The 25,303-nt window shown below is 38.8% G+C and overlaps 1 long non-coding RNA gene across 4 annotated transcripts in view; it reads left to right on the plus strand.

Moving 5' to 3' along the window:
• LOC140520707 (uncharacterized) overlaps positions 1-25,303 on the plus strand; it is a 76,536-nt gene that overhangs the window by 39,568 nt on the left and 11,665 nt on the right. For 2 of the 4 annotated variants that reach the window (XR_011972615.1, XR_011972618.1), the window contains exon 2: positions 1,372-1,625. The exons of the other annotated variants lie outside the window; for them this stretch is intronic. This is a non-coding gene — a long non-coding RNA (uncharacterized lncRNA). The remainder of the gene's footprint in view (positions 1-1,371; positions 1,626-25,303) is intronic. 4 annotated transcript variants of the gene reach the window in all.

Raw genomic sequence — 25,303 nt, forward strand, 5'->3', positions numbered from 1 at the left:
GACATACCACTCACAAGTGATGGCATTTAGCCAATGGGAAGATGCCATCTTCACATCATTCATGACAAGTCTTTCTCTGGCTGAAATTGAGGTCCTTTCAGGAGCTCTACTAAAAATCTTACCCAGGAGCAGTGGGAACCCTAGGTTATGGTTTGTCTGTCATGCTGCAGAATTCCCTCCTCCCCCTACCTATGAGAAGAGGAAGTTTTCAACAATACTAACTCTGGAGCAGGTAGCTTTTGCTTTAGACTTCCATGGGCAGTTTGATAGAACCTGGTAAAGGCAGTACTGTCAAAACTGGCTTGGGAACTGCTTGCTCAGCTCTACACCAAAGACTGCATCTATTTATTATTATGTCTAGTAAATGGTTAAGAGAAAGAAAAGAATAGTGACTTTTTATTGTGGAGCTTTAAACAACTATAACAACGTGGATTGAAATTTGCCATGGCTATCTACATTGCCTTGGAATTTTTTCCCCCAGAAAGGAGATAGGAAAAGATGAAGAGAAATGGGGTACAGGAGAGAGGAAGAAAATCAAGTTAGGGAAAGGGTAGGAGTTACAGAGAAATCATAGAACATGAGATCTGGATAGGACCTTAGTGATAATACAGACTAATCTTTCATAAAAAAAAAGAAAGAAACTGAGGCTCAGAAAGCCAAAGCAATTTGTCTGAGGTCACACTACTAGTTGGCAGAGGCAAAATGATAAATAAACAAAGTCTCCTGACCCTCAAAGTGGTACCTTTCTATTGTAATGATTCCAAACAGAAAGGCTGCAAATGGCAATGACATCTGCGTATTGGGGTTTCTTCTGTGTGTTTGAAAAGCAGCTCATTAATATTTCAAATATCTTAAGCAAACATTCGTGTGTGTGTGTGTGTGTGTGTGTGTGTGTGTGTATGTGTTAATGTGATGGCCAGATCCAGGACACCAATTCTTGGTAGTTCTCATAGAAATTAAGGGCTGGAATTGGGAAATAAGACCATAAAGATTGAATCTACAAAGCATTGTTGGACAAGGTAATAACAACTGTATCTCCTGAAGACAAAATAAGCCTGACTCACAGTGAGGCAGTAGGAAGGGTCCTTGTACGAGGTGATTCCAAAAGACCTTTCAGAATATCTACTACATACCTATCTGGGCTGGTTTTGGTATAGTCCTGCCAGACCAGGTGACCTCTCTTGACTGAGCTTTTCCAGGCTGGCTGATTGTCCCCTAGTCCTTTCCAGCTCTACCACATAATCTCACTCAACCTCATAATAGCACTCAAATTGAAATAAATTACTGGAATTTGAGGGACGATAAGCCTTGACAATAGAGAAGATCTTAATGTGTAGCAAATGTCTCTTTTCTTCTGGGCATGTATTTCAGGAATACTGTGATTGGACTTGAGGCTTACCTCAGAAGGTGGCTTAGTGAGGCAGTCACACACCAAATCTGCATTGTTAAATGCTTTCTACATGTGCTTAGAATTCTTGGACTTGAATAGATCGGCAGAGATTACCCAGGCCATCCCCCAGGCTGCATCATGCTAAATTAATGAATATGCATCTTCCTAAAACACCCTCGAAAGGGAAGACCTGGATCTACTAACAAAAGGAAAAGACATCTTGGCAAACCATCCGGTGAGTACCAGGTAGATGGGAACAAAACAAGCCTGTCCATTGGCCAGGGGAAGTCGTCCACATTAAGTGTATCATTTTGGTCAAAGATGTGACCTCTTCAATATCAAGATAGTCCTTCTGCCATTGCTTAGCCTGAAAACTCAAGGAGTGGTGAGTGATTGGGAATACAGAGCTCAAGAAAGTGTTACACTGAAGAAGTAAGGTAGTCACCAGCACCACTGTTGGTTATAGTAGCTATTACTGATATGTAATATCTGAATAAGGTATTTTTGTGATTCAACTAGACAGTGAAAAAGCTGCTCTGTTCTTATACCAACCTCACTGCTTTTTCCATCTGCAACCTCCAATCTTTTCTCTTCACAGCAGTGCTCATTTCAGGCTCAGGGCGGACAAAGGAAAGGTAGTTTTCTAGAAAAATTCTGACTTAGGAATTTCCCACTAAACTTTAAACCTATGGGAGGAAGCATTTTCATTAAGACCATTATTAGATATAGGATAGATCATTGTTTAAAACTGAAAAGAAGCTGGGAGTTGTTGATGACTGCTTTCCCGGTCAAACAGTAGGCTAGAGCTGGACAGGAGCTTTCCATGCTACATCCAGATTTGCTAATTTTCAACTCACTAAATTCTTACCTTAAATCACCTCTAAAGCCTGAGCATTGCCAGGAACAACACTAGAATCAAAGGACTTTACACAAATACGATAAATAAATGTTTGTTGAATTGGAAAGAGAAAGGACATTATTTTATAATTTTCAAGTCCAGGAAGGATGATTATAAAGAGATTAGTGAAGACCTGATTTTTTAAAAAATTTCTCCTTCTAGCAAATCCCTGGATGAAATTAATGATAGTTTTGTGGTCCAGTTAGATTTTTTATGAATTGGAGATTAAGGAAAATCAGCTCTTGGCATCCATTTGAAGCACTTCTCAGTAGAGTTTAAAAAGAAACTTAATTCCTGATAAGGAAGAAACATTTGCATATTCAAGGCCAGAATATCCCTTGAAGTATTATGGATTTTGCTCATGATTACTAAGGTGAAATGAAATGGGCACCATCAGTGAACAGTTAGAAAACTACCATATACTGAAATAATTTTTAGTCTTAAAATGGACTTGCATAAAAATAGTACAGTATGATAGAAAAAAAAGAAGCCTGGTAGGTTGGGGCAGGAGTGGGAGGACAGAGTGATACAACTGGCATAATTTATCTTGCCTTTAGAGGTTTTAGATTTCGTAATTTATTACACTCTCATTCTCAAGTAGACCGTGTTTATAGTTGTTGAGTGAACGATGATTAGATAAGTTAGCAATGGTTTGTTGTCAGCCCACAGGGAAAAATCAACCAGAGTTCTATAGGGATTGACCCTTGAATTTGTATTCAGTAGCAAAACTCCAGTGAACACAGAGCCATTGTCCATGCCACGTCTGCCCATTGCACCCAGCCTCTCTTGTGCCCGTATATTAAAGCCTTCCTATTATAGCTGATGTAATTTATGTAGATACTTATAGCATATCTGTATCTTTTCTGTCCATCAGATTCTAAGCAACTTTAGGGCCATGACAATATTAAACTGAAACTCTATAAACCCATAGGAACTAGTGCCATTTTATATGCATTGTGGGCACTAGTGAACTTTGGATGAAAATAATTACTTTTGAGAGGTATAAAAGAGAACTTTCTTTTTTCTTCAGATTTCCTAGTACCATGTCAGTAAAGGTAGAAAGGGCAGATATGCTTCTCCCTAGGTCTCATATCTCTAGATTGTGTTTGGATAGGGAAGAACCTTATTATTTCTCTTTTGAGAAAAGAGGAAATAGTTCTCCCCTGCCTTCTCCCTGCCTATTTTTTCTTCTATTCTCTCTGTCGATAAGACTTTTCCCCAGAGGAATCTACCCCAAGCAAGTGCTTTGGTACCTGGTCTGACTTCTAAGATGCCCTTACCAAAGATATGTGCCAATGGAATCACCTGTAATGAACTGAATTGAAATTTACTTCTTAAGTAGATGAAAGGAAATATGATTGAGTTTTTTTTAACCTGATGAAACTTCCCTAAGGTCTTCAAGATATGGCATGAAATCCATGTACAACAGATAAGTTGGCCTAACTATATGAATGCATTCAAGTTGGGAACTCTCATATGATTCTGTGAATGTGATAGATCATTCTCAAAAAATAATTGTTCAACTCAATACATCAGTTTCCATCTCTGCAAAATGGGTAGAATGACATGAAATCAATCCTCCAGAAATGGCTTCTTTAATTTCTTTAATTTTGTGAGATTTGTATGGAATTTTATTTTTTTTTAAGTTCACATCATGAGTGTAATAATATCATAAAAATTACTAAGAACTTTGGAAAGTCTGTAAGGATGGTTTTTCCTCCAAAATTTATATCCTATGATGGTTCTCTTTGAAGAGTGTGGCATGCTTGGAAGGGTGGAATTTGGAGACTTTGGCAGCTAGCCCAACCTGAAGGAAGCTGCCATTAGTTAGTTTGTGGGGGTCAAAGGTACCACCAAATATCTACCAGGGTGCCTGAGTAGATTCATGTGATTCCCCACCCTCCTCAGTGCATAAGGACCTTAAAGCTTAGTAATACACTATATCAATTTTTTTTCTGAGATGGTTGCTCTACGCCCAGGTCCTAAAGGAAGCTTCTTAGCTATAAGCTTGAAGTTCCAAAAGCAGATCAAGATGGTGATTGTTCCCTATCCTTGCTGTAGTACCCTGCATCTTCTTATTCCTTGTCAAATGCACAAACTTTTCATTTTAACTTAAAGTGTGAGTAGTATGTGCAGAGCTGGGAGAGCAGGAGATATTACTCCAGAAATCTCACTTCCTCTTTGCCTCAAATTCTACCCTCTTTTCATGCTGTATCTGGGAAGGCCCTCTACTAAAGTAGCATTCATGTACTTGGGCTATAAAAAAAAAACAAAGAGAGATTCTGAGATTCTGGCCTCATCCCAAATCCAGCAACTTTGGTTAACATCAGGAATAACTGCCACTGTTATTGACACTTATAGCATTTCCCAGATTATGCTCTCAGAACTAGAAAAGATTCATAGAGCTTTGTTGATTTGTGAAGGTCACCAATGAGGGTGAGGAGGCAGGGCATTTTTAACTTTTCTTTGCCTGAGGTAGGATTGTCGTAAGAATTGAAAACTCACTAGTGGGAAAAGCAATCTATATGGGTGTCTCTCAGCAAGCAATGGAGCAAAAAATAGAACCCAGGCTAAATAAAAGTACTTTTCTCTATCATTCCAGGAGAAACATAAAGCAGATGATACCCTCAGGTGAATGGAAATGATAGGAAAAACTATGTAGATACACCATGGTAGAGAAGAGAAACTCATGCCTACCATAGAAAGTGATGACACCAAAGCACAGAGAAGAGCCCACCTTGGTTAAAAGGCAGAAGAAAGGCAGAGGAGGAAGAAGAAAATGCCCTTGCCCTTTTGGAGCTGAAAGTTCTTTTCTATCTCTTTTCCACATCTATTATATGCATAGAACTCTAACTGATTTCCAAGGAAGCTGTACTAATGAATGAGAAACATGAGTGTATTAACAGATGGATATCACTAGCTTACCTGGTGTCAAAAGGGAATTAAATCAGGCTACATACTCATCTCTAGTTACATGAAATGGCCACTTACATCCTTCTGAAAGGAACAGATTAGGCATATTTTCATGTTCTGTGCCATGGACCAAATGTCATTCCTACCATATTCTATGCCACAGAACCATATAAGGAGTACTCATAAGCTTTCAGGAATTTTCATGTCTCTATGTACCTGTTTCTCTGTTCTAGAATCAGTAGAAAGTCAGAGTATATAGGTGGGAGGGAACTTGAGAGGAGAAAGGATCATTCAAATATTCAGATTTCAAGATAGTGTCCTGTAACATGGGGGTGCTCAAGCTGATGAGCCAAGATGAATTGAAACAAGATGAAAGGCAGAAGAGGGTGTGCAGTTAAATCTTCATCAGGTGTGTAGGAAGGAGCCTCCAAAAGCTACCTTAAAAGAGGTTTCTGTTAGTCAATAAATGGAAATAGTGGATAAAAATAAGTCCTATAAGTCCATAAATAGGAATAGAAGGAAATGAAGACTGGATAACAGGAGTTGTGCTTTTTGGTATGTCAAAGACAGAGTATTTTAAAAAAAAGTTTTAGAAAAGCTTAGTCTTTCAAAAGAAACTTGAGAAACTCAGTAAGGTGACAAAGTCTCCAGAATCACGCATGAACTTTGGAAGCATACTTTCATGATATATGTTCGTATATGTGCATACACATACATGTATGTATGTATTTATTTATTGTAAAGTTTTTTCTTCAAATCAACACCAAGATGTGTTTCAGCTTTTATACATATTTCATGAACATATCTTTATTTCATCCATAGACAAAATACTACTCCATCAAAAATAGAAATAGCGCAAACAGGCAAAGTATAATCTTGCCAGAGTTGCTTGAGATACCAGTTCAATAGTAGGGAAAAAACTCAACAGAACTTCTAAAGTATAAGAAAAAGCATCTATAATTGGTGAATACTTTAATAATTCTTTACAACTTCATACAAGTCAAAAGAGTGCAGAATAGAGTCTGTGAAACTGAGTATCAGTGATTCCATTTTCATAGTCCCATCATATATTTAGGTAAAATCCACCATGTATGGAATTTCTTCATCAATTATGAATTTTATGTAACTTAATGAAATTGGGGCATTACATGGTTTTATGAATTCCTGTTTAAATATCATTCCTAAAAATTACCTCAACTTAGAGGTAGGCCTGAATTTATTCTGTCCTTAAAAGTTATCAAATTTGTCAAACCTTTGACCATTTTTGACAAAAGCTATGGGCAGAATAAAATATCAGTGAAGAGTTTGCATAACCTAAGATTTGTTACATAAATGTGTTAAATTAAACAAATATTTAAAAACAAATAGAAAAACAGTTGGGGCCATGTACCTTATAATTTCTACTCAAGATAATTTCACCCGGTTCGGTACTCAGTCAGCATTTTGTGCAAGACCGAGGTCATTATGGCATTGCTGGCTGGTAGCCTACCACTGGTTCCAAATCAATTTCACTTTGAATAGATACACAACATGGAAAAGGGTCCCAACAGGTTTTAGAAATAATGTGAGTTAGTGCTTCTTTGGGGCACGTGGTCACTCACAACAAAATGAAGATAGGAGGAACAATCAGCACAGTACAAACTTTGCAAAACCAAAGCATCAGAAACAGTTGAGTTGGACAGAATATGCAAGGGAATCAGTGAGTTCCGTGTGCCATTTGAGAAACCAAGAAAGATTTTTTTTAAAGAGAAAAAAGGAAAAACTCCAGGAAAACAAAGCCAAACTAATGTTTCCTCTTTTTTTTCCCCCAAACACATTTTTGTCAACCCCAAACCCAGTGAAATTCAGAACAACACATTTATCTGGAGGCTTTGGGGCTACAAGATCATGTCCCTTCAATTGTACCATGTAAGTCTACATAAGCAAAGCACCTTTGAAACTAAGAATTGTTAGAGAATCCTGGTGTCTTATTTGATGTGTCAGAAATTACAGTGGAAAAAATTAGGATAATTCACTGAATAACAAACAACCATATTGACTCTAGTGTATAGGAAAAATATGTTCCCAAGGGCAAATCACAACTAAGAAGGTAGAGCACAATAAAAGGTTATGACATTTCATGAATATTCAGTGTTATAGCTTTGAACTTTATTGCAAAGCAAAAAATATATATTTATTTATATATATATTTTTTATCTACATATCACTTCTGACATTTTACACAACACCAAAGCACAAGAAATCAAAGAAATCATAATGAGGTAGATACAGAACACTTAAGGATGGAAGAGACTGAAGATTTCAAATTTGGCTTAATACTGGGGTCACCAATACAGCAGCAAGCATTGATTCCTAGTGCAAGGAATTTCAAGGAGTTCAAACCCAGAATGACACCCCATTATAAAATTCTAGGGTTGCAAAAAATGAAATGAGGAGGAGAAAGAGCCAGAAAATCAAAGACAGCTTCTATTTCAAGGCTCATTGAAATAAATAGACTTTTGTGCCTTTGCTTGGAAAAACACAATTTTAACCTTATTATTATTATTTTAACAATTAGGAGTAACTTGTCCCATAGGATTGCTACTGTTTCACCAGCCAAATGGGGAAGGATGGTCAGTGTTGGTGAGATGCAGATAGCCAGATATTATTGGAGGAGAAGCCAGGTGACAATAAATCTTTCCCTTCCTTAGAAAGACCCTCCTAGGAGCAGCTACTGAAGCTGATGCCTACAAATTAGCAAAGGTCATCAAAATGGGCTAGTTTGGAACACAGATACCAATACATGAACTGTACCTTTACCTGAAGATGACTTGTGGAAATCATTTGTCCATACAATCCTTGGCTCAGTTTTCTCACTATGTCCTTCTGATAGTCAATCCAAAGGGTACCAATCTGCTACCAAGTGCTAGGGAATCATACTAGGCTTGTGAGATTGTGAAATGTCTTCTGGATATACTATTTCTCCTTGGAGAGGGTTTAAAACATTGCAAAACAGATTAAGCACCAGCTACATTTCTTTTTAGACTACTAAATACATTGCCAGATAGGAGCTACAACAGGAGAAAGCCTTCCCTGTTCTGGGCCTTCTGCCCTGAATGGAAGAAGATGTTGATGTTATCCATTTATCCTGGGATGCAGTGAGGCAAAGGAAAGTTCAGAGGATGGGTGACTTTCCTAGCAATGGCAAGGGTTGTAGGTCAGGATGAGGGTCTAAGGTGCCTAGGAGAACAGGAAGTTAATAGACCAGGAGGTAGTAGATTTCAGGTAATAATCCAGTGTAACTTGCAGATGGGAAGGTCTAAAGCTCATTTTCAGGTTTGGACTTAAATGAGAAAAGTAAAGTTGCATATATTTTTAAATGTTTCTTTCTTGATGCAGAAAAGAAACCTTTGAGGCTTAAGGAGGCAATTCCTAAAGGTATCTTTAGGACTAAAAATGGAACTGAACCAAGCACTTTAGATTACTTGGCATTCCTTTTTATTCTGGCCACATCCCAACTTTCAATTGGATTACTTTAGTCAGAGATCATTACGAGCAATAGGATGGAACAGTGGTATAACAGGTGCTGCTCCGTGTGCCCAATTAGCCTTAGTTCAAAGAGAGAGAAGCACTCCTTAAGGACTATCAGGTTATCTCAGATTAGAGTGGAGGTGGGGAGAAACTATTAACTAACGACATCACAGTATGTGGATGGTTGGTTGGGTGTGACACCTTGATCTTGGGAAATTGACTAAAGGGCAGGCATGTTCCCTGCTTTTGCAGGAGGGCCAACAAAGATGATTGGTTTGGGAACCAAAGAAGAAATGTACTGAAAAGATTTTAAGGAGTCCACATAGGACCCTCCATACCACCCCCTTTTCCCCTTCTTTAGGTCTATGCCTAGAGTGATTCTTCCCCATACCTCAAGTTATAATTAGTGCTTACACTTGAATTTAACACATAAAGTCATATACTGAAAGACAATAACAGGTACCCCAAACTCAATTCAATTGGAAAGACAGTTCTGTCAAATATGAAGTGGTGCTAAGGTTGCAGAGAAATGGCAACTGACTCTCAGCCTAAAGAAGCTATCAGGATATTTAGGACAATAAACTCTAGGAGCACAAGGCATGGTAAAATTATGAAAGTTACCTACAATCATATAAGCCTTTGCTCACACACTTCTCAGTCTTCTGGACCCCTCCCTGGGTAAGGGAAGGTTGAAAGAATACATAATAATGGCTTTCAGGTCTACAGAGGATCATTAATATGGTGGAAGTTTCTTCAAAATAAATCAGTCTGAATTTAAATGGGCAGTATTTAGATCAACCACAAGGGAAGGCTTATGAGAATGTCATTAAGTAGAGTGGAGGTGAAAATGCCACTCCCTCCAGTCTTTAGGATTATATTTGACTTACATTTGTCTGCAGTGCTGTTAAATGCTGTTTGAGGATCCTTCCAATATGCAGCTCCAGATATTCCATTAAATTCTGAAGGAGATACCAGCTTTACTCAAGGTCTAGCTGGTCTTTTCAAAAGACTATGATTAACTTTTCTGTCTGTCATTGTACCCCCAAACAGGGGTATTGGGTATTGGGATAATTTTAAACAAGTTGATTAAAAACAAGATGGTAGATAAAATGTATAAACCTTGAGTCTGACTTATGGCAGAAAAAACTAGGTTGATCTGCCAATTTCTTTCCCTCAAAGTAATTCCAATCTGCATCTTACTCAGTGTTTCTTCAGTTTTCCCTTCTAGTTCAATCCCTGATCTCATCACCCTCCCACTAATTCATTCTTTCATTGTCTCTTCTAATCTATACACATAGCAGCAAAAATCAGCTTCCTGGGCATGCCATTCTCAGTTAAAAAGCACTTTCAATGGCTTCTTCTAATTGCTCTTGCCCTTGTTCTCCAGTGCCTCCACCCACTGCACTCTTCTACCTAACGGTTCTCATTACTCCCTGATTTAGATTCTCAGCTCCAACCAAGGAAATCTCCTTGCTCTGCCCTACATATGATAGGATCATTCTCTTCAAAATTTCTTTATCCCACTGTCCCTTTTTCCCATTGTACAAGGTCATGTTCTTCATCAAAATCCTACTCTGGAGTCACTTTTTCCTGATTGTTCTACTTTTAATTGTTCTACTTAGACTAAGGTTTCTGAGGCAGTGGGACACAGGAATAAGAGTTCCTGACATCAAACCTCAGCTCTGCAACTTACTGTATATTATTGGGCAAATCACTCCAACTTTCCAGGCTTGGCTTTCCTCACCTGTAAAATGAGGCAGATGGATTTAAAGGTCTCTTCCACTTGTTACGGCCCTTTTATTTCCTTAATAGGTGTGCATAGTTATGTGCATGTGGGTATATGTGTGTATATATAGAGTAATAATTCATTTATGCAGAGGTTCCTTATCCAGCATTCCCAACTATCCCTAATAGCAGTAAGAAAAGAAAAAAAGACCTGAAAGCAGCCAACCAAGTCTATGAAGTAAAGCTTATTCCCTTCCATAATGAAGCACTTCAAACCTTTCCTTGATGCCTGTTTACTCTTACTTTAGATATAATTCTAATAAGCTTGCTCTAATTCCCCAGCCCATGGCATATTCAAAGCAACAAGTTGGAAAGAAGTAAGTAGTAGAGAGAAAAGGGAAGGGTCGGGTAGGGATTGTCTCCCTTGACAGCTGACAGGAAAAAGAATAAAAACCCTAAAAAGCAGACATAAGTACTTAGAAAGCAAATCTCCCTGGGACTATTTTGTGTTGGGACAAATAGACTTTGAAGGCGTCACTCTATTAATAGACCACATTAAAATCACTGATGTCCACACTGACCTTGATTCAGCAAGAAAAAGATTAAATGATGTTTGCTGTTCTCTTTTTTGGAAGAAAGAAAGTCTGTAACATAGTTTAGGATGTTAAATGGACTGTATAAAATAAAATTTGGGGGTCATCAGGGGGTAATTTTTTGGTTATCTGAAAAACTCATGTATGTTGCTAGTCCATTGCCTAAAAATAATACATAAATGACTTATTACTATAGTTTTCTAAACTTTTATGAGTTAGCACTGAAGGCTATTTTTCTTTTATTTGTTTCCATTTTTCCCCATGTGTGCTTAGAATAGGAACTCTGAAGGTAGGGACTTTGACTTCTACTTCTACTTTGCAAGTCCCTGATGTAAGGAGAAGAAGGAACTGCTTAATTTTCTACCAGGAAGGCTGATGCCTGAATGGGCATACATGTTTTTCCACTGACATGATACTCCTTTAATCAATATTATTGGACTGACTGACAGAACTCACTTAAAAATAGAATTGACACTATCTCATATCTAACACAAGAGAATAGAGCTAGCCTACTTTTCTAGCCTTTTAATACCTCTTTCCATTCCTGACCTACAATTCCTAGTTAGGAGGCAAGGAGGCACAACGGAACAAACACAGGCTTTGGAATCAGAGGACCTGGGTTCAAATCCTGCCTCTGACGCTTACTACCTGTGTGACCAGGAAGTATAACCTTTTGTGTCTCAGTTTCCCCCACTGTACTAGATAGCTTCTAGGATCTCTTACAGTTCTAGATCTATGATCCTACTCTTAGAATGACCTTTCTCTCCCTGTCTGCAAAAGAAATTTGTCTTTTCCCTGCCTTCCAATTCCCTTTCTATTTTTCAGGGATGCCTTTCCATGCCTCAAAAGAAATGGAAGGGTACCCCCACCCCATCTAACTTGTGTTTGCTCCCAGAAAAGGGATAAGAAAGTGAAAAGTAGAGAAACAAATGAATTATGATCTTTCCTTTCATCTTCTCCAAATCTGATCTCATCTTCTGAGCTGTCTGTGTTGTACCCAGAACACTGGATAGTGGTAGAGGGACTTCATTATAGTTACCGTTGTGATTGACTTGCTTATCTTAATCTGATGGTTATGACAGGTCAGCGGATCATTTCTGTCTTTGCCTCCTCACCATTCATCTCTTGATCCCTTTCTTCAAGCTTTGCTCTACCTCTTCACTACTGTGAGAGCCTGATTAAAACACTTTATTTCTCTTGGCAGAGAAGGGCAAATCCAGAAATAATTTTCCTGTGCAAAGGGATTTAAGCACCCCTGCTGATGAGCCTTCAACAGGAAACATTCATCATTGAACATTAATGCCAATGGGCTTGGTGTAATTCATATCCACTCTGAAAATGCTTTCTTTTTCCTTTCCCCCCTGCAGCTGAACAGGGCACAAATGTTGATGGGAGGGTACAGGTAGCTTTGCACCATGCTAAGTTGTCTCATGGACTATGATTAAGACCGGAGTCACTGGAGGATAACCCTGGGTCACACAATGAACTCAGCTCCACTGAACAAAGTTCTAGGCCTCTTACCACTGATGTTGTGTGCCTGTATTTTGTTACTATGGGGCTAAGACTAGATAACTGCTTTGTGGATTTCTAAGTGAAGCTATGGAGGGACCAGTGTAATTAGAGTAGGAAGAGTGTCAACAGGAGGGCAAGAGGATGAGACTGTGATGTGGGAGAGAGAGCATGCCTCGCATGGCATTCAGTGAGGTGGGGTAAGGAGCCACGTCCCTGAGATCCCTACCTCCCTTTCTTCATGAAATGGGGTTTTCAACTGAGTGATGCTAACTCCAGATTCTGAAGGAACCACAAAGCATTTCAAATTAAGAGTTTGGCCTTCAACCCCTGTACTAGGAAGATGGATTTTCTCCCTGAGTCGCTCTGGACCCTCCCCAATGTAGCTACCAGCTTTTAGCTTCTTGTTTAAAGACCAACTAAACAGGGGCAAAAAAAAATCATGAAATGTTAGTGCTAGATGGGACCTGAAAGATTCCGAATACACACTATAAAGAGGTAGAAATGAAGGCCTGGAGGATTGAAGTGATGTTGTTGAGCTCACACAGCTAGTCAGGGGAAAAGCTGGGACTAAAATCTCAGGTCTCCTAATGCCCAAGCCCAAGGCTTTTTCCACTGCAGGCCTTTCCCCCAGGAATTCCCAAGGTGGCACTGGTGGGTTCCAGTTCCCTACTTTCTGCAGTGGCTTTCACTCAATTGTGGCAGTCAGATGCCAGACTCCTGGATAGACTGATTTCTTGACTGGAGTATCTGACAGTGATTATATAGCTACTGACTACCATAGCCCTAGAAATCCAGATGAGAGTTTGTTCTGCCCTACCCAACACAGGCCCCCATTCTCAACAGCATGACTGTCTAGATAGGCAGGTTTGCTGCTGCTAAGATGAGGAGTCTTGGGCACTCGGGTAGAATGAAGTGCCACTGTGATCCTTGACAATAGACATCTGTCAACTGGCAACATCCCCACATCCTCTCCACTGAGTGTCTTCCCTCAGATGCTGGAGATATTCTAGAACCTCAAGGTAGTTGAAACCACTTCAAGGTTAGGACCAAGACTAGCATAGGCCGGAGAAGCTTGCAGTCCCCCTCAACTATCTTTTCTGGAGTCAGGTCAGCTCCCAGTCTTATAACCTCATGGAAACACAAAATGTAAGAGCTGGAAGAGTCCTCAGAGAGCATCTAGTTTAGCCCCTTAATTTCACTGAGAAGGGCACCAGATCTCAAGAGATCAAATAACTTTCCCAAAATAACAAAACTAGTTGTGGCAAAACCAAGATTAGAATGCTGATTTCTGAACTCCAAGAACAGGACTTGGGCTGAGACAGAGGAGTGTCTCTCCCCAACTAGGTTCCAAATCACCCTTCTAAGCTCTAGGATTCTAAGGTTGTTCCTTATTGACTGACTGACTAGTTTGTGCTTGAGGACAGTTCTTCCCATTCTGTGATTTGGGAAATTTGGGGGTTATGTGGGTGGAGATCACGTTTAGAAATGGCACTAATCTGAGGCAAATTTTGCTGATCTGAAAAATTTTGCTAACAAAAGTCCCTAGTTCTTTACATATATCAACTTTAAAAAATATAACTTCACGTTCCTCTTGTATCATGTTCCTTCTTATGGTCTGGATCTACTCAACCATTCAGAAGATGATTTCAGAATATTTAGATATTTTACCTATCCACAGAATAGCATGGGTCAGGTAACATTGCTCTGGAAGACTGGTGCAGGTCTGGGACAGATACCCTGGAAAAATTGATGCTAGCCCTCTGGAACTACTCAATCTCAAACCAGAGCTCAGAAATACCCTGCCCCCAGAAAGCCATAAAAAAGATACTTCAAAGTGTAGGGATGACCCATGCCTTTTCAGTAGTTGAGGGAAGTAGGTGAGTGGTGGCATTCCTTGGGTGGGTGCTGGAATTTGTGACTCCACAGGACAGAGCAATTAACAACTCCTTCATTTCAATCCCCTGAGTAGCAAAAGATTTTTATGTGGTGTAGATGAATGATTGGGGAAAGGGGAAGAAGAAAGGAAAGGGACAGATAGACAACTGGCCATGGAGCCAGAAGGGCCTGGATTCAAATTCCACCTCTGATACAAATGGCCAGTATGACCCTAGTAAATAAAGTCACTTAGCTTCTCAGTCTTTTAGACCTAAGAATATAAATTGCAGAAAAGGTGCTCACCTGCACTGAGAGTTTCTTTCCCTGGGAGTTCTCTATATGAATTAAATCACAGTTCTAGTCCCTATCCCTATGGATGGAAGTAAAGGCAGGTGAACAGGGAAGGAAGACCTGGTATGCAGGAGGCATCAAGGATGGGGATGTGTGTGCTTCTGTAAAACTGACATTTTTTTTTTTCACTCAGGAGCAATACTGTCTCTTCCACTTTAGCTTCCTATCTTCAGGAATTGAAAGTTGGGAGTGGGGAATGGGAGTGTGCTGAGACAGTTAGGGAGTATCTATATTTACCTTAAAAACACAGACACAGCTGCTTTGGATGGCTTTGCCATCTTGTGCAAGATTTGTAAATCATGTGCAAAATCTGACTTGTATAGACAAGCAGATAAAATATATAGACATCAACAGGCAGGAGCTTCCTAAACTAGTTGTGCTTGCTTTAGACTTCTTTTTATCTGTTCACTTTCTAGCATTTTACAGGACTAAAAGAACTTCCTGTAGTTGTTTTTAAATAGATTGTGCTCCTCCCCCTGAATGGAAAGTAGAATTTTGATCCTTAGAGTCTGAAGGGAACTCATAAATGCAATGCTATTTCTAAAGCCTGCATCCTCTACTATGACCCTAATCAGTATCTGTAGACCTGGCCCATAGAAAGACTGAATTTGAGCTTTGGCTTTACATTTCCATACCTTTGTTTTCAGTTCTTATAAGTCTTTTCCCATTTAGCTATTGAGACTAATCCATATGCCTTTGCAGCAAGCCCATGTCTACGTGTCATTCTAAACACCTGGCTGGGATGTCCCATTTGCAGAACATGGTTTAATTAGGGAGGAAGGGGAGACTAATTTGGCATCAGGTGAGTGCACAGTGAATAGGAAGAGTGCTACTGACACAAAATTAGAGTTTAAAGTAATGTTTACCCTATAGAGACAGGTTACTCAATTCATCAGAATTTAATTAAGGAACTAAAAATCCTGGTCAGATCCCTTTTAGAGTACATAAGCTCCCTGCTGTATCATTTTTCCCCCAGCACCAAGATGTAGGTGCTAGTAGAGTTGCATGTGTACACAAGGCCACATGCATGGAGTTCATATGCTTTATGTACCACTTAAGCCAAATTTTTTGCCTTAAGTCTACACATCCTTAATATCTACAATACAAAACCAGGATTTAAAAAGAAAAGGAAAATTCTGAAACCAAAAAGAACGAAAACAACTTGTAACCAGAAACCTAGTACAAGTACCAAACCAAAGTAAATCACAAAGGAAAAAGCAAAAATAAACAAAATCCATACACATCAGTTCACTTATAGAACAAAACATAGTTACATTAAATTTTTGAAAAGGAATTTTTAAAAAATCACATTTTGTTTTTGTTGTTCCCTCTTAAAATTTTGAGAAAATAAAGTTACTATATAGCACTTTCACCTTGAGCCAAAGTATGGATATCACGATTCTTGTAAAAGAAAAGAAAATCTGTTTGAGAATATGGAAAAGAGATTGGAAATCTGAGGTGGAGAGGGAGCAAAGATAGACTGGAAAATTGCATAGTTGTCCAACAGTGGCTTCTCATCAAGGTGAAAGAGTGGGTCATCTGATATAATAGCATCTGATTTTTTTATTTTTATTTTTGTCATTGTTCAGTTCTATTTACGTTCTTTTGTTTTTCACTGTCAACTGTACATGGCACACGTGAAAAGGTATATACAGCACACACACATGCTAACATTAAATGCCTGACATTAGACAGTCATTCTTTAAATGTTCCTTCAGAGTTTGTTCCAGGCAAAGTCTGTATTCATAAATAAATACACTTTTTGCTACATCTGAACACCATTTCTGGCTTAAGCCCACCTCAGTCTTTGTTTCATTCACTAAGCAACCAAAAAGAGAAAAGTGGCAAAGAACCAGTAAAGCACCCAAAATGGTCTTGTTCTTATCGAACTTCGATATCTCTCATTTTATTCTGTAGTTTGCACTTTTTTTTTACAAGATAGGGGAAAAACACATTTACTGGCCCTCATCCCTGGACCCCACCCCCATCCCCACTACATTTTCTTGAGGTAAAAGTTATTCTTAAACACACTTGGCAGACAGTTTGGCTTTCATAACCATAAAGAATGAGAGAACATCACGACATTTTAGCATATATGTTTGCAGAACCAAAAATTTGTTGTGCTCACGAACTTTTCCCCTCCTCCGAGTATTGTTCCCTTTCAACCAACAATGGAAATGAACAGATGAATAATCCCCCATATTGACACTGCCCCCACCCCATCTTCCCAACCCACTCCACCTTCCCAACCCACTCCACATACATATACACACACAAAGAAATCCCTCTCCTCTCCCATACTACGAGGCATGTATCAATAACAAATGAAAACAAACAAAAGTATACATCAAATGCCTTCCATTCTTGCAGTCTGCCTCAAGTACATTTGGATATATCTCTGATAGTTTACATTTATATAGGAAATAGTAAAGGGGTCTTTTGTTACACTTCTACAGAATCTCTGCATGTTGTCTTTTATCCTTTTCTCTATTTTAATTTTTTTTGGATAAACAATTGTTTATAACAATCTAAATAGTAAGGCTCCACAGAAAGAATTCTGCGTGTTTTTTTCTCTAAGAACCAAAGTATATAAAATGAGGTTTGACTCTAGCACCTTGTACAATAATAGTGATGTTGTTCCCTTGGTAGAACGTAGCACTACCCAACATCCTGTAGATAACCCCAACACTGTGGCGCAGTGTTCCAATGTATTGTCAAAGGAAAAAAAATAATGTGTATGTGTTAGGAGATGTAGGTGTGGGATTTGTGGAATATATAGGAGCAGAAGGGGTAAATAAGATTAAGTAAAACTGTTAGCAGCATATAAAATAATTCTGAAGAACATTAAGTTGCTGTCTCCAAATTAATATTACTTAATGATTTTGTTGTCACTGATTTATCCTCATAATCTCCCCTTCCCCATGAGGTAGGGGAATATTATTATCCCCCTTTTACAAATGGAGAAACTGAAGCAGAGCTCCTTGCCTAGGTCACAGAAGAAGGGCCAGAGTCAGGACTAGAAGCCAAGTGGGTTCAGTTTCCAGTATTCAGGTGCTTCCTTAAAGTCCTGGTTGTGATAGCCTCTCACATTCCAAAACTGATTGGTGATTTAGTCCATTTGGAAAGGCAGCACGCTGACTGTTGATGGGGACGAGTTTGGGGCTGGAAAAGAACATCAGCACCAAGGGAAATTTTTAAGAAATTTCTCTTTTTGTTTCTTTTTTAAATCTTTCTTTGTTATGGAAACAGCAACTTTTACAGAAAGGAAGAAAACTTTTTGTGAGAGAGTGACTCATCTGACAGTGCCCTTCTAGGATGTCAGGTGTTTTCTGATAATTCTTAGATTCTGTTGAGAATGACATATTTCTGCAGAGGAATGGCACATCCCCACCACAGCTACATCAGAACCTCCATTATATAATTATAACTATAGTGATATATCTCTATCTCTATCTATTTATATATGTATACATTAAAGTCTGTTACTGCACTGGCACGTGATACAGAGGAATTCATACTGGCATTACTGTTTGCTGCAAGTGGATGCCTTGACTGGAGGGAGTTACATGAGAGAAAAGCACCGGGGAAAAAAGGCACCACAAGGTTTTGAGAAGTTAACTTGTTTGTCATCACTGCCCTAACCTAACCATAGTGAAGGAACAGAAAAGGCTTTCATAGTTAGCCAAGACTCCAATACAAATGATTCCAAAGAATCCAGTCAACTGGCATCTGTTTCCACCTATCCCTGCAAAACTGAGTGGGAAAAGGGGAAAGAACCATTCATTGGCTGCCATTTTTCATTCTTGTCCTTTTGGCTGATGATAAGAGAGAATGGGGGTTCTGACATTAGAAAGAGAGCCCTCCTATAAACCAAAGAGTGGAAAACATTTTGTACTATGGAAACAATTGCCTTTCCAATATATTTGTGTGGTCACAATTCATTTAAATTAATAAAAAAAAATGAGAGAAATTAAATCCACAGGCACTGATTGCTGAGAATAGCACCGGGTTTGGATTAGTGAGGATGTATGCATGCCCCAATCTGTCCACATAGCTGAAACCAAGAGATGTTGGCTCAGATTAGACATTAGTCCATCCTCTTAGTCTGGCCAAGAATAGTGGAAATTGTTGGCCATCCCGAGCACCAAGAACTGCATGTGCCACTAATAAGGAAAAGAGAGGACACAGCAAGGGAAATGTGGAGATGATTTTAAACAACATTATTGTTATTTTTAATTGCTGGCCTTGAAATAGATCTTCCTTCCTTTCCCAAACCCTCTAAGGGTTAGTGCTGCAGAAGTCTAGGATTGGTAAGAAGGTCTGAGCTGAGGACTTTGCTTTCACTGTCAATTTGTTACCTTCCCTGGAATAGGGTCCTTTGTATAGGACCATGGCAGTTATGACAATGTGACCCAATGGTGTTCACTACCTCAGGCAATGACAATAGTACTGACATCTATGAGGCATAGTGAGCAAAACATTTATAGGTTTTAGGGACTCCTTCCTAAGCTGAATGATATAAAAACTTGCAACAGGCATAATCTTGCAAAAATGTTTCTATTCATGACATGCTAACATTGAATTTTATAAACTTTGTCACTCCCTTGTGTGATTCCCTAAACAAACTAGTCTTATGATAAGGTGGTTATGAATTCTTTTCTGGTTTATACTGATAAAATAACAACATTGGTTATCACAGAATGAAGAAAATAAATCTCTCCAATCTTCTTCCTATCTTGTCTCCTTTCCCTCTCTAACAATCTGCACCTGCCTTCAGGGTCAATCTAACTGATTTAACCCAGTCTCGTTTTGTTCATAAATGTAATGTATTTTTTTTCACTTTTGTGGTTGATTTTAGGAACAAAGAAGGAGCCTTTGGACCTAGCTTCTCACTTTATAGGCATCAGGATGCAGTGTAAACTCCCCACATATCACTCATTGATTCTCACCTGCCCAACACATTCTTCTCTCAATAGCTAACATTCAAAGTACTAAAAGTTTCAGCAGTCAAAACATGGAGTACTAGATTCCATGCCTGTCTAGACTCTTGAATGCATTCATTTATTCTATCTTAATATCCCTAGAACTTCATGTTAGTCTCTCAGTGCCAGTTCTGGCCTCCAAATCCCATCCTTTCTACATAGCCATTTGTATCCCTGATCCAGGCTCAAACAACTCATAATGTGTAACGTTATTCTTATGACCCCAAAGAATGAGATGTAATGGTAGATGACCATGACTGTGAACTATCTACAAAAGTAAATATGGTTCTCTAGGTCCTTCCTGCTGCTCAGGTTGCTATTTTTCCTTAGCCATTTCATTGGTTTATCTGTATCTAAGGGCAAGTGAGAGGAGAAAAAGCAGGTAGATATCAAATCATTTAATTTTACCATTCTTTAAATTAGGCTACATGTCAAGTTGAACCAATGGCCAGAAGATATAAAACCATGAATAAGAGAAAAAACCCCCAGTACTTTCCACATAGGTGTTAAACACATGCTTGTTGAATCAAATCAAATCAAACTGGAATTTAAGAATATAAGCTTTTCTCTCCATCTGCATAAATACTTTGGTACTTATTTGATTTATTATCTCATTGATGTCAATACTCACTCCATGCTTTCTCATCTTATCTTGGCCACATCCAACCATAAATCCTCTAAGCGGTATCTACACCCGCTGGGGTAGAGACCTCTTTCTACTTCTTTTAATATTTCATGGATACCCTGCAGTCCTCAGACTTTCCCTCATCCTCAACACATGGCTGGCCTACCGATTTTTCTTGTCATGCATTATCCTGGATAATATCTTACTACACCATTCATATGTACACTGCCCTTTGGGTCACTTGCAGTTTTGATTTTACTATAACCACTGTGCCCATTATTTACAACCATATAAAATCAATGAAAGAATACTGGATAGTGTTTTTAAAAATGGTCTATAGTGGCAGTGAGAATCTGAGACTCACCTGAAACATTGCACAATTGTCACAATACAATCTAACCCCATCTCCTATTCAGTTATGGACCTGGCTCATTGTCCATGTGCAGGGCCTGTCCAAGATACACATGTAATAGATTAACTACAATACAGCTTCAGGTCCTAACTTGGATGATATGTATTCTTCATCCATTTGTTTTTTCCTCCGTAGATTGTTAAGATGATCTCTTCTGAGTAGCTATATTTCTTATTAAGGAAGCCCTGTAGTGGTATGCATCTGAGACATACATATTTATATAGTAAGAAAGGTCAGCCATGAAAACAATTACTGGAACTTTTTCTGGGTCTGAAAAAATGCAGGACAAGCTTGAGTTATACCAGGTAGTGAATGGCCTCAGTAAAAGTGAAAACAATCCTTAGTTCCTTAGTTTCTTTCAGTGCTTAACTTATAGAAGGCCTTCTTCTAGGAAGCCTTTGCTAAATACCCTAACCATCTCTCCTTGCTCAGTGTATATTAATCTGTTTAAATACTATAACCTTTTAATAGAATATAAGCTCCTTGAGGACCAAGATTGTATCCCTAGTGCCTAGCTCAGTGCCTTGAACACAGTACGCACTTCATACATGTTGAATTGAATAGTTTTCTTTTGTTTTGCTTCTCCTGGAAATCTGTTTGTGGAAGATCTGCTTGTTTGCTACCCTATAGATACTTTTATATTATGGGAAATAATAAATGAAGGATAGATGAATTGAGAAGAAGTAGAAGTAACAGTGATCATGTGCCCCCAGTCAAAGTGCAGTCTATGAGTAGAAAAGAATTTTTGTGATTAAATAATTTGTGAAAATCATTTTCAGGTCCAACTGTGCAAGTATGCCCCTAAACATTTGTCTTGAGATGGAATGAAATTATGCAACAGGTTTAAAGACATTTTGCATTTTTAAAAATTCCCTTTTTGTTCAATTTTCAAGTTTTCTATTTGTCTTTGTGGGGAAATTCTAATGGTAGATCTGGCTACAGGCTTATAAATTCAGTTCAATTTTCCTTCTCTTACCAGGGAAACTATTTATACTTGTTTCTTCATGTTGACCAAAAGGACAGGGCTTTCTCTAGGTTCCTGGTTCTGTCAGGTCACTGGCAGTAAGACTGTGAACTTTCTGTATGGACAGATATTCCTTCAGGAGAGGGAGGATGCACTCTACCAAAATAACCAAGCAATTGCACACGCCAGTCCTGTCCTGTCTGACCCTTTTGTACTTAATCCTTGTATCAAAAAATCCTGGCTAAGTGCTGAAGTGCTACTGCTTGTAGTGTATGAGATTATGCTAAGTGTGATTTTCCTCCTTCCCCAGCCCTAGCTAGCATTGGTCCCATTATCCTGCTGTTGAGCAGGGGCAGAAATTGGTTCATTATTATACAGGCTGAGTGTGGCAAGCATTAGGGCCTATATATTTTAGGGACTTAACACTAAAGTTTAGGATTTAGTCTCAAATTCATTGTGATGCGTGATGTGTTTTAAAGTCAGAGACTTTAAGAGAAGAGATGAAAGTCCCCCAAAGGCAAGGGCTTTGTTGGGTTGAACTGGAGTTATGGAATGACTGAAATCTGCTGAAATAATAGCCCCAAAAATCTCTCTGCAAGTAGGATATCAAATCAGCAAGACAGAGGGGGAAAAGCAGGGCAGGAAAAACAACAACACAAATGCGGTAAGTCAGTTGTTGGGAGCTGGGTCAATGCTCACTTGACCACTACTCAGGATAAATTGTTGATTATGAATAAAGGATAAGATAAAGGGAGAATGGGGAGAAGGGGAGCGGCAGGTTTAAAGATGAGATTGCTGGAGGTGAATGAACTCTTGCCTTACCATTAGCAGATTATCGTGGCAACTGTTGGCTAATAATTATGAAGAATGCTTTCAAGTTGCCATTAAATCTTTGAATTTTACTTTTGTAAGTAAGCAAATGTTATTGTATATCCCAGTACCTTATGAAATCAAAGTTAAGAATCAGTTTCCATTGGAAAATATTTTCAGATTCAAACTGCTGCCAATAGGCAGCATATATTCTTATGGGATAAACCTGAAACATTTTGGCAAATCTGTGGGGAAAATGATAAACTGAAAAATGTAAATTCTGTGTACCTATTAGTAATCAGAGGTTTTGGTTTCTCTGGGAAACTTCATTTAGTCAATTTGTAATCTAGAAACTTAGTAGTATCAGCAGTTTTTATCAAGCCAACTGAGTCCTAGGTCCCAGGGATCCCAGAAAATGACCTCTTCCTTTTTATTTGGTAAAGCCAACTCACTGACATGCCAATAGATTGAATTCCAACTCTACAAAATTCCAAAGAGACCCTTCTTTAGCAAGGTTCCTTGGATTGAAAGCTGGTAATTATGTGGGAGAGCACAATGACCTAGTGGAGTGGGGGGGTTCAGTCTTAAAGTAAGGAAAACTTGGGTTCATATCTTGCCTATGACACATATTAGTTGTGCGACCATAGGCAAACCACTTTACCATTTGGTCTCCCAAGTAGCTCTCTAAGACTATAAATTTCAGATGAGTTATCATCCTAATCAGAAAAACAAATAAAAAAGTTATGTGTAACCCATAGTGGTAGAGACTGAATTTATGTGAACTCATCATACTGATATTCTAGGGTAAGATTCTTGGTCAGCTCTCTGGGAAATTTCTTCAAGGGAGATTAACAGAGTTATGTTAAGGTGCATGAGCAGAAATCCATGCTGATATAATGGAAAGGTCTGGGTAGCAGTGCTAGTGAAAACATCATGGTGGTATAAATCAAAGTCAGGAGCTTCCTATAGCTTCTCATCATCTCAGCCATACCTTAAAGGACCCTCTCATGTTTTATGATGGCTTGCATTTCTGCACTGTTTGCGTATCTGAAACGATGTTGGAAACATGCTATCAGGCCACAGATAGATAGAAAAGGTGTGGGGATAAAAATGTTCCCTGGAGCTGGAAAGGGAGGATGTATTTTGTCTTGGGGAAGGCATATGCTGGGAGTAGTGTCCTGCATTCTTGTCCCAAAACTTGGAGGTTAAAGGATCCACAACATTTGTAAACTGTGCACCATCTAACTACAGGGCACACAGGAATACTCAAAACAAAGCCAAGTGCAAGACATGTCATTATTTCTCTGATGGCATGGTCTTCTTCAGCAACGAAGGATGAACACACACATAGGAATGGTAGGGAATCTGTATAAGAAAAAGGAAATGAGTGAAGGGGAGAACCGGGGGTATCAAGAAGAGCACCCTAAAGACTGAACCCCTGAACTATTGCAGTAGCCTGCTTGCTGGTAGGTCTCCTGCCACAAGTCTCTCTCCATTCCAAGTCTATCTTCCACTTAGTTATCAAAGGGATCTTCCTAAAGCCCAGGCTTGATCATATTGCACTGCCCCACCCCCACTTTAAACAAACTTCAGTGACTCCCTCTCACCTCCAAGATCAAACATAAAATCTTCTTTTCAGCATTCAAAGCCTTTCAAAGCCTTGTCCTTTCCAGTCTTTCCATGATTCTCACCCTCTACCCGCTCCATATACTCTGAGATCCAGAGACACTGACCTCTTTGCTGTTCCTGGCAGAAGAAAATTTCTCTCTCAACTACAGGTATTTCCACTGGCTGTCTACCATGTCTAGAATGCTCTTCTTCATCAACACTCTCTCCTGGCTCCCCTGGCTCCTTTCAAGTCCCAGCTACAATCACCTTCTACAAGAAACTTTTGTCAGTCCCCCTTAAAGTTAATGTCCTCACTCTGAAACTATCTCCAATTTATCTCTTCTATGCTTATACATAGTTGTTTGCCTGTGGTCTTTGCTGTTCCTTTGACGCTGAGTTCTTTAAGGGACTTTGTTTTCCCACTTTTCTATCGAGCTTAGCACATAGTAAGAATTAATGCTTGTTGACTGAATTACTGATTCCTGTTCTCCTTAAGAGAGCTAATGCATTAGAAGGATGTTTCAGCACCATGTAGTACCATTTTATACTAGAATCCTTTCTTTTGGGATATAAAAAATTATTTTCTTTTTTTGTGAAAGAATACATTTGATGTAACCTAAAATCATATGGCTTTGGGCAAAATTAATCCAGTTACCACTAACAAAAAATGAAAACTTATTTTCTAAGCCATGTATGGTGTTTTTCAGAATTGGAGTCTGTCTGGTATAAAACTTCTTGACACCATCTAAGTTCATATTTATTTTACTTCAACTATACTGTAAGCTACTGGAAGGCTGACACTTTTATTTCATCTTTGTATCTCTCAGTGCTAGGCACAGGTCTTCACTAAATACATTTTTATTCATCTGAATCATTGAAACTTAGAATTGCATGAATATAAGTATATGCACATATATTTTTATATACTGTGTACATATATATGAAAAGTATATATCTCAGAACATCTGTCCTACAAATTATGTCTAAAAGTCAACCCTTTTAAAATATGCTGCTGCTTATTTCAGTTCCTAATATGATTTCATTTTAGAAAGAAATTTTTCTATGATCCTTGGGGGGTTTTAGATGATATTCACTGGATTGGTCTTATTGCCCCTGGTTGTGCAATAGAATCAGA

Source organism: Notamacropus eugenii, chromosome 1 (assembly GCF_028372415.1).
Source record: "Notamacropus eugenii isolate mMacEug1 chromosome 1, mMacEug1.pri_v2, whole genome shotgun sequence".
Classification (NCBI taxonomy): domain Eukaryota; kingdom Metazoa; phylum Chordata; class Mammalia; order Diprotodontia; family Macropodidae; genus Notamacropus; species Notamacropus eugenii.